Genomic DNA, 11,597 nt, shown 5'->3' on the forward strand with positions numbered 1-11,597 from the left:
ATAATTTTAGAAAAATATATTGGGAACAAACTGTAAAAATCTCGCAAAAAAATAAGAAAAAGTTATTACTTACGTAGTAAATTTTAACTAAGACTACATAGCACTAAGGGAATTTCCACAGGAAAACTACATTTAAAAACCATTTTAACCTACTAAAATATTTTGTCAGATCTTAAAGAATTAGGTACTTCAAGCAGAATGTGGTTATTGAAAGCATATTATACTCTAAAAGTTAATCGTTAAGAGATAATCTCGTATTCTAATGATGTTAATAGGATATCATCAAATATGACCATGAATTCCTAATTGTACTTTATGTATTTAAAAAAGTGATTTTTTGTACACTTTTTGTGCGTCTACCTAGCTTATCTTTGGCATGTTTTCTGACGGCATGTGCCAAAGATTTTTTCGTGGCACATTCCAAATGGCATGTGCCATTTTTTTTGTTTAATACGTATCATTGAAATCTTTAGAGACATTAGGTATGCGGAAAATTAGCAGAAACGATAGAAAAAAATTCCAAAATATCTAGGGGAGTTAGAAGGATGTAGTTGCATATTAAAACATAGTTTTTCTACAACCGTGTTAAAAACGCAATTTTTAGCACTCCATACGAGCGTTAAAAATGCTACTTTAAGGTACTAGTGCTTTAAAATTTTTAAGGCACTGCAGTTCGTATTGACCGTATAGGCAATTTTGATGTAATGTCAAAAAAATATAAAAATGGAATGTCAGTCAAGTTCAAGTAAAAGTTTTTGTAGATATTGTCCTGTAATTACGTTTGTAGAAAAAATATTGTATGATATGCGTGTTAAAAAGTACATTTTTAAGGCACTCATGTGAATTGCAGAACTCGCTTCGCTCATTCTGCAAACTTTCACATGCGCGCCTTAAACGTGTACTTTTAACACTTATATCATAAATAACTATTTTAATTCCAAACAACTTTTCCTTAATAACAATTATTGATATTCTGAAATATAAAGGTATATATTTTACTCTTTAACGAAATTTATATTTTTGACATACCTCGTATAAAATTGATAAAATTTGATGTCTGATGGCTGAGTTTTATATTTTAGACTATGAAGACCATTTTATGAAGAATAACTTTTTTTCGTAAAATAGATAATAAAAAAGTTCATATGGTTCATATGGTTCCTAGTTACGCAGACATACTGTATAAGAGCAGCATAATCAAAAACAAAATGGAAACCTATTTTATCAAAGTAAAATGATGAATTCAACGGTATTTTTAAAATTGTTTATACAAAATAATTGTTATTCAAATGTTGAATGGGTTGCATATGCGAGTTCATTTTGAATGTAGTAAAAGACAGACCTACTCGCAATCATTTATTGTTAACTCCCGACGACCGGTTTCACTCTCTATAATGTGTAGAGCATCTTCAGGTCAACGATTACAAGTAACTAAATGCTACAAATAAAAGCCAGGGTTAGAAGAATATCTGGTTGTAAAAAGATGCTAAAAAGATCCATAAGAACAAGCCAATATTGAACAATAAATATAAAAATTAAGACAACAGACAAATACATATGTATGCACACATGCTGTCAGTAACAAACGCTTTTATGCCCACAAACACATGCAAATGTATGTAGTCTGTGATTATTTAATGTTAACGTGTTGTACTTACATGCCGCTACATGAGGCTCCTTCTATAGTCTTCAATAACATGATTTGTTGCTCAAATTATGCTAATGGGGATATGATTGGATAGACGGAAAATGTTATAATATAGGTTAACAAGTGTATAAACTAACAAAAAAAGTTTTAGAAAAATATAAGCTTATTTGAGTTTTTCCGAAACAATGCATGTTTTCGTTCTCTATTAACACCGCTTATCATTCTATTTAGGTAATTGGTATCTAGTTAATGAGTTTATGCTCTCTGTATTGGCCGAAGTTGTCTCCTTACTTTCTTTCTTTTAAGTCCGGCGATGGATTTGTGACTACCAGTATAATACTCTAGTGAACTATCAATCAGACCAACAATAGTGACACGGAATCCTTGCAGTGTCTCTATATGAACTTTTGGACGATTTTTGGGAGATGTGTTGAGTTATGTATGATAGAACAAACCTAACTTGGGTAATTTCCAAACGCATTTTTTAAAGAGCTGCAGCATGAACGCAGCTGGTAATAATATCGTAAAAAGAAACTTGATTTAAAACCTTATCCTAATTGAACCTCACTAATCTTATATAGTTATCTTCCATTCAAGTACGAGCACTCCAAATTGAACAATGTATTAAATAAGATAAATAATAAATAAATCAGTAGCTACATTCCTAAACCTTACATACAAATATTGCACATTTTTCTTTTTATTATTACAATGTCAAGTGTACGATAATAAAACAATATACAGTGCTAGTCAAAAGTCCGTACCCCCCTCTTATCCTTTGAATGGTTATACCTATAATAGTGAAATTTGGAGGGAGGAAATAAACGGACGCAAGCTTCTTAACTACCCATGACAGGTGACGTAATAGTGACAGATGACGTTACAGAGCCGCTGTGACCGATAATTTTAAATGGGACCTTATGGCAAGTGATACCTCGTTCGAAAGGTATTCAAAACACCTATTCAGTCATACTAATTTTTTTGCGTTTAAGTTGATTTTAATTTTGATGCATAAATTAAATAAATATAATATTGTAGTTTCGCATTTAATTAATAAAAATTCAAATGTCCGCCTATGGTTTTTTTGTCAAAAAAGTTGACGTTTTTCAACTCTCTAGTAGTTTTTACGACAACATCAACCTTTTTGACAAGTAATCATAGGCGGAACTTAGAATTTTTATTAATTAAATGCGAAACTACAATTTTATATTATTTCATTTATTCATCAAAATTAACTTAAACTCAAACTAAATTAGTATGTCTGAATAGGTATTTTCAATACCTTTCAAACGATGTATCACTTGTCATAAGGTCCCATTTAAAATTATCGGTCACAGTGGCGCTGTAAAGTCATCTGTCACTATTACGTCACTTGTCATGACTAGTTAAGAAGCTTACGTCTGTTTATTTTCTCCCTCTAAATTTCACTATTGTAGGTATAGCCGTTCAAAAGATACGAGGTGGGGGTACGGACTTTTGACTAGCACTGTATAGAAAAGCTAATTCAAAGATCATATTAGATTATGAAGAGAATTCGAAAGTATTAGCCAGACTGCACTTAGGAAGCGACTAAAATTAGGGATATCCGTGGGGATAGCTAAAGTACATCGATGTTTCAGTAATAACATTAATTAGGACGCAATACTATCCACCTCAATTGTTGAATGTAAAGGTTAAAAGGCTCAACCTGGAATCATGTACTTGTACCTGTATATAAAAATGTCCAATGTGTTTTAAAACTTTTTCATACAAAAACTTTTAATACACGAAGAATTCACAGAATTTCCAATACTGTTCAAGAAGTTAAGCAGTCATTGATAAACTAAATAAAAAAATAAAAAACTAAAAAAAAATTAAATAGAAACTACTAAGAGTGTATTGTCATCCACCTAGTTAACATTTCAAAGGCTAGTTACTGAAACTCACTTCACAAATAAAAGTCACCTAACCCTATTTGTCTACTGTCTTCGGATCACACTCCAGTCCTTATCATCATGTACTCCGATATAAATCACAATCCAAATCCACCCGCTCTGTGCAATAAAAAGATCAATTGGGATACTTTTCAAGAAGTATTAGATGAAGCAATAGATTTAAAAATACCATTAAAAACACCTGACGATGTTGAACGGGCGATAACTAACCCCATAAAAAACATACAGAAAGCTTCATGGGCAGCAACTCCAAACTACAAACAGTCAACAAGAAAAGAATCCTGCCCTCAAACTATAAAAGAAAAATTTCAGAGAAAAAAAGGCTAAAAAGAAATTGGCAACAAAACAGAGCAGTGAGCAATAAAAATAAATTTAATAAAGCAGCAAGGGAACTAACAAAAATAATAGTTGAAGTAAAAAATGATTATATACAAAGATACTTAGTAGAGCTTACACCAACAGAAGCCACCGACTACTCACTATGGAAAGCCACAAGGAAACTATAAAGTCCTCAGACACCAATACCACCAATAAGAAAAAACAATGGCAAATGGCCAAGAACTAACATGGAGAAGGCAGATGCCTTTGGTGGCTATCTCTCACAAACAAGTCTTTCAACCAAACAGCTTGGAATCAACACCTGAAGAATTGGAGGAAATAAATAGAGTACTAAATGAACCTTACCAAATGGAGCTTCCCATACTGAAATTTAAGTAAAATGAAGTTAAGGATGTAATAATAAAAGAAATTAATTCTAAAAAAGCTCCTGGTTATGATCTGATAACGGGCAGGATACTACAAAAATTAACAAAGAACTGAATAATGGCAATATTACAAATTTTTAATGCAGTAATTAGATTAAATTATTTTCCGCAACAACTGAAAATGGCAGTTATAATTATGGTTCCAAAACCAGGAAACAAACCAGAGGAATTAACATCATATAGTCCAATAAGTTTACTGCCTGTGCTTTCCAAAGTGCTGGAAAAATTAATAATGAAACGCATCAAGCCAATACTAGATAGCAAAAATCTCATACCAGAACATTAGTTTGGGTTTAGACAAGAACATGGAACCATAGAGCAAGTCCATAGATTAGTAAAATATATCAGCAACGACTTTGAAAATAAGCATATTGCTCAGCAGCGTTTCCTGACATAAGCCAAGCGTTCGATAAAGTCTGGCACAAAGGTCTACTCTATAAGCTAAAAAAACATATTGCCTCATCCATATTATGAACTTCTAAAGTCTTACTTATCTGACAGATTATTTTTAGTTATAACCATTCAGAATATTCAGAATTATACCAAATAAAATCAGGAGCACCGCAAGGCAGCGTGTTAGGACCAATGCTGTACCAGCTTTTTACTGTAGATCTACCAACTTCAAGAACTACAATAACAGCAACCTTCGCAGATGACACTGCAATACTCGCCTCACATCATGATCCAGTAACTGTCTCAAGAAACTTACAAGCCAGCCTTAACAATATCCAAGCATGATTAAAAAAATGGAAAATTCGAATTAATGAAACCAAATCAATCCATGTTACCTTTACACTAAGAAGAGGTATGTGTCCAGCAATGTTATTAAATAATCAAATGATTACTCAGAGAAATGGAGTCAAATATTTAGGTTTACATCTTGACAGAAGATTAACATGGAGAACACATATATTTACAAAACGAAAACAATTGGGTCTCAAACTAAGACAACTTTATTGGCTTATTGGCAGGAAATCACAATTAAATCTCACAAATAAGATCTTAATATATAAAGCCGTACTGAATGCACGTATGGAATTCAATTATGGGGTTCTGTTAGAAATTCAAACCTAGAAATCATACAAAGATTCCAGAACAAAGTTCTTCGAATTATAACCAATGCTCTGTGGTATGTTTCGAACAACATAATAGAAAGAGACCTGCAAGCTCAATCCATAAAAACTGAAGTCACAAAGTACAGTGAAAATACAAAAACAAAACTAGTGCTCACTCTAATGACTTAGTGCGCAAACTGTTTAATGTCAACGATGAAGTGCGTCGACTTAAGCGTGTTAAGCCTACAGACTTAATAAACAAATTTAAATAAAATTAATTAACATTTAGCACTACATTATTAACTTTGTTTGTTAATTATATGTTAAGAGAAGCCTTTCACTGGAGAGAATTCCTAAATGTCATTTTTTCTTCTAATAATTGTCATAAAATTTACTTATTGTTATGAGTGATAACAGATTGTAAATTAAATGGAGCTAAATAAAAAAAATATGCTAATGGGGATATGATTGGATAAACGGAAAATGTTATAATATAGGTTAACAACTAACAAAAAACTAACAAAAAACGTTTTAGAAAAATATAAGCTTATTTGAATTTTTCCGAAACAATGCATATTTTCGTTCTCTATTGACACCGCTTATCATTCTATCTAGTTAGTTGGTATCTAGTTAATGAGTTTATGCTCTCTGTGTTGACCGAAGTTGTCTGCTTACTTTCTTTCTTTTTAAGTCCGGCGATGGATTTGCGACTACCAGTGTAATACTGTAGTGAACTATCAATCAGACCTACAATAGTGACACGGAATCCTTGCAGTGTTTCTATGTGAACTTTTGGACGATTTTTGGGAGATGTGTTGAGTTGTGTATCATAGAACAAACCTAACTTGGGTAATTCCCAAACGCATTTTTTAAAGATCTGTAGCATGAACGCAGCTGATGATAATATCGTAAAAAGAAAGGTTTTAATTTGAAAGTTAAAAATTTTAAAGTTAACTTACAATTATCCTAATTGAACCTCACTAATCTTATATATTTATCTTCCATTCAAGTATGAGCACTTCAAATTTAACAATGTATTAAATAAGATAAATAATAAATAAAACAGAATCTACATTCCTAAACTTAACAAACAAATATATGCACTTTTTATCACTTTTCTTTTCATTATTACAATGTCAAGTGTACGATAATAAAACAATATATAGAAAAGTTAATTCAAAGATGGTAAGTTAGATTATGAAGAGAATTCAAAAGTATTAGCCAGACTGCACTTAGGAAGCGACTAAAATTAGGGATATTCGTGGGGATAGCTAAAATGCATCGATGTTTCAGTAATAACATTAATTAGGACGCAATACTATCCACCTCAATTGTTGAATGTAAAGTTTAAAAGGCTCAACCTGGAATCATGTAGGTACATATATAAAAATGTCCAATGCGTTTTAAAACTTTTTCGTACAAAAACTTTTAATACACGAAGAATTCAAAGAATTTCCAATACTGTTAAAAAAGTTAAACAATAATTGATAAACTAAATAAAAACTAAAAAACTAAAAAAAATTAAACAAAAACGATTAACAGTGTATTGTCATGCTCCTAGTTAACACTTCAAAGGCTAGCACAGAAAGGGAAACCAAGAGAGAGAGAGAGAGAGAGCTTGATTGCGTACATATGATTGTCACAATCGATGCTAGCGACTCGATGAAATACTTACTCAACTAAACGGCTAGAACAGGGAAAGCGGGAAATTTAAAATAATTCTATATTTCCCTTAAAGTTTTCAGAAATATAGGATGGGAGAAAACTACACACATTTTATTTTTTATTAATCTTTATGGATATTTAGCCTAAATATTTAGAGTAAAGATAGTGATGATGATATCCAACCTCCGATTAGGAGACAGCACTTGAAGAAGAAGATATTTAGCCTACCTACTTGCAAAACACGGTCTTGTGTCACACTATTAGTGGAGTCACTGAAGGTAGATATGAGCTATTACCTCCGATTTCGTTGAACCTCCATCGATTTGCATGAAAATTGGTGAGTGGTTAGAGGATATCTCAAGGAACAAAGGTGACATGGTGCCAACTTGCGCTTTTACCCTGGCGGTGGATGCCACCCCTTCTCGGGGGTGAAAATTATTTTATTAAAAATAACCGCATAATTCGATAGAGGGACAAACTCTAAGCATAATTTGTTATATAAAGTTATTAAAATAAATCAAAACTTTTTGAGTTATTAAAGATCAAAGATTTTAATTTTTCTTGAGAAAAATGCATGTTTTTAACCGATTTTTCATCAATAACTCAAAAACTGTAAGTTTTTACAAAAAAGTTATTGTTTTCAAAATTGAAGCTAATAAAAAAGGAAATAAACCCCTTACTAAAAAAACCTTTTCTTGTTAACTAAAAGTGAGTTAGAGGTAATTGAATGTATATTATTTTTTTTTTCGGCGAGTAAATTATTCAAGCTGAAATAATGGGAAATTGATGCATTTTATAACATAAACTTATTAAACATTTGTCAAAGTACTTAAAAATATCTATCAAATGAGCCCCCGAACATGTTGATAACGTTAAAATTTGTGCCCCAAAATTTTTTCAAAATTTATCTTTTAAAATTTTTTCCAAAAAATGTTATTGTTTTTTTTAATAACTCCGTTCATGTTAAAGACATCGGGTTCATCTAAACACTGTTTGAAAGCTAATTACAAGTGCTATTTAAGCACGTTGAACCTAATCTTTTAAACGCCTTATTTTTTTAAAAATAAAAGGTTAAATGGCCCCGGTTGCTTGGTTCCCACAGCAAAATTTAAGATTTAAACGTTTCTATCTCGGTTATTTTTACCCTATAGAAATAGTAAAACAGGTAGAATATTTGGTACAGAAAAAAGTAAAATTTGATTATATATAATTTTTTACGAATATTGAGTATTTTTGGAGTTATTATCAAAAGAATATGAGAATTAAAATAATTTTAAAAATTATGATTTTTTTAAATTATATCTTTTTTCAAAAATATGCATTCTAAACCGGTCAAAATTATCGAAAACATTACTTATGCTAATGTAAAGAAGTTCTTATAAGGATTACTATAAATTTTAATTTTTGTGGAAATGGCGTATGTTTTATTTTTCACTTTTCCTAAAAAATTCGAAACGGTTCTTTTATTTTCATCACAACTTGCTCAATTTTGACGCTATTAGAGAGTTATTGCCACCGGCAAATAAAGGATCCTTTATTACAGGATACTTTAATAAAGGACAAATACAGGACGGGTCTAAAAGAGTGGTATTGCAAACGCAGTTAAAGAATCTTTTATTTTGACAAATGACATGAAATATTTTTGTAAATATAAAAATAACCTATAAAATTCCATTTGTCGATATAAATTAAAATAAGATAATTGAAGAGTAAAACGTTAAATTTAATTATTTTGTCATTTAAAGATGTTTAGAGAACAACATAATATATCCCATAATACTCATCTTTCAATAATATGGAAGTGCAATAAATTGGAAATACTATTTTAGGAGTTTTTAAATACTTTTGCATTATGGGTATATGTAATGGGGAATTTCTGGAGAATATATTATTAGGGAATAGTGGATATCCATTCCTCAACTACAACTACCGAATGACACCATTCCAGAATTTTCAGACAGAAGTTGTGTTTTTATAATCCATCACAAATCCCTTCAAGAATTGTTATTGAAAGAACATTTGGTATTGTGAAGAGATTTCCCATTTTACCATATGTAATGAGATGCAAGTTACCTTTTATTCAAAGAATAATATCAGCTTGTTCAGTTTTACATATTGCAGTAGTACATAATAGAGAAAACGTTGAAATACTGGCAAATGAGTGTGCTGTTGATATTGATATAGAAGCTGTGGCAGTACATTTTCAACCAGGAGCTAATCTAATGCGACTAAATTGTGTGTGTGTTTGTTTAAAATTATTGTTCGACATTTAAAGCTAGCGCTTAATCTAATTTTATTTTTATTGGACTGCAGTTTGTTAATAAATTTATAAATAAATATAAATATTATATTGGTGACTGATTTTAAGTATTTTATGATCATTAGCAGGTTTTAAATAATAAATTTATAAATATACATGCTATTGGCGTTTGATCTTTTATCCATTTGGCCCTCTCTTTCTTTCTTTTCACCTCTGGATAACTAGTTATCAGGAAGTTTATCTGACAGATTAGATACTAATAGATATCTGACAGAGAAAAACTTCCCGTTAACTAGTTATCCGGAGCTGAAAAGACAGATACTAAGGATACTGTTATATAAACTTCCCAATAATTAGTTATCTGAAAATGAAAAGACCTCTAATCTGTCAGATAAACTTCCGATATACAAAAAGATAATAGAAGAATTAAGCTTTATGCTGGTTTTATTAATTTTTTTGGCAATGTTTAAATAAACAAATACTGATGGCATGAAATGGATCACGAACAAGGAGGAATGAACCATTAAACGCATAAAACTGCAGTATCTGGGACACATATGATAAATCAGCACCGTTATTCCCTGCTGCAGTACATATTGCAAGGTACAGTCAAAGGTAAGCGAAGACCTGGTAAAGGGAGAATATCAATGGAACTGTTTCGAATCGCAGCTAGCAAGGTTACGATTGCTATATGATTTCCAACATTCGAAACGGATAAGAACCAAAAGAAGAAGATGGCATGAAAATGAAAGTGTATTAATACTTTTGATTAAAAACTTTATAGATTCTAATCTATAAAAGATTAAATTTTCAAAAATAAATACTTGAACCTTTGTTTTATTTTGTTAACCTGTTGTTATATATCTGTTGAATAGAACTCTATTTTGAATCTAGAATTTTAACAAATCCTAACTTTCATTAAAATTTATTGATCTTATATCTTCAATCTCTTATATCTTCAATAAATATTTATTTCTATAGAAAAATGTAAAATATATTGAGTTTAATAAATGAGTTACTGATATTTTAAGTCTGATCATTGTAATTAGTAACAATTTAAAATTATTTATGTAATATTCCTTTTTACAACTTCTTGTAATAACTCAAGCTTCAATAAAATGTTCTTTTCTATATTCGTTTGGGTCAAAACATCAATAATCTATATCTCAGAATATTACTTAGAGTTGTTTTTAATAAATAAAACCCAACATACAACTTTAATGATGAAAGTTTAATCAAATATCAATCCCACAATACACAAATTATCAATCCAAAGAAGCGACAAGATAAATTCAAAATACAAGTGAAGTTAGACCTTTCTTCAAATTTTTGACACGTTATGTCAAAATAAAGGAACTTTTATTAAAATAAAGGTGTCCTCTAATTTTCCTTAAATACAGGCGGCCTGTATTTTATTAAAAGACAAAAATAAAAGACGCAATACTGCGCATGCTTAGATGTCAAAATAAAGGATCTTTTATTACAGGTCGACTTAAAAGACGTTGGCAATAACTCTCTATTATCTTGTTCTGAAGCTCATTTGATAGATATTCCGAAGTACTTTTACAAATGTTAAAGAGGAATATTTTATACATTGCATCGTTTTCCCGTTATTTAAGCTTGAATACTTAGATTTGAGTACTCGTCGAAAAAAATACACATTCAATTGCCAATAACTCACTTTGAACTAACATTAGTTTAGTTCTTTATGTGAGGAATGTATTCAATTTTATATTATCTTCAATTTCAGTAATAATAACTTTTTTGTAAAAGCTTATAGTTTTTGATTTATACGTGAAAAAAAACCGATTTAAAACATGCATTTTTTACGAAAAAATAAAATCTTTGGTCTTTAATAACTCAAAAAGTGTTGATTTATGTTAATAACTTTATATAACAAATTTTGCTTATAATTTGTCCCTCTATCGACTTGTGGTATTATTTTTAATAAAATAATTTTCACCCCCGAGAAGGGGTGGCATCCACCCCCAGGGTAAAAGCGCAAGTTGGCATCATGTCACCTTTGTTCCTTGAGGTATCCTCTAATTACTCACCAATTTTCATGAAAATCGGTCAAGGTTCAACGAAATCGGAGGTGAAAACCTTCAGTGACTGCACTATATTACTAGTTTTTTATTTGTATTTCATACACTGTACATATACACCATGCCCCGCGCACTCTAGTAAAAAAAATGTAATCGTATTTAGTTTCATTCCACTTTGTCAGAGGGTGTGCGAAGCGCTGATTTCGGCATTGTGTCATTATGGTCG

At 30.6% G+C, this 11,597-nt stretch overlaps 1 protein-coding gene across 1 annotated transcript in view; it reads right to left on the reverse strand.

The window, feature by feature from the left end:
- Window positions 1–193, reverse strand: part of LOC114324745 (proton-coupled folate transporter-like) — a 34,335-nt gene extending 34,142 nt beyond the window's left edge. Inside the window, exon 1 of the mRNA XM_028272576.2 lies at window positions 74–193. The gene's annotated coding sequence lies outside the window, so the exon portion shown is untranslated. The remainder of the gene's footprint in view (window positions 1–73) is intronic.
- Between the last annotated feature and the right edge of the window lie 11,404 nt (window positions 194–11,597).

Source organism: Diabrotica virgifera, chromosome 1 (genome assembly GCF_917563875.1).
Source record: "Diabrotica virgifera virgifera chromosome 1, PGI_DIABVI_V3a".
NCBI lineage: Eukaryota > Metazoa > Arthropoda > Insecta > Coleoptera > Chrysomelidae > Diabrotica > Diabrotica virgifera.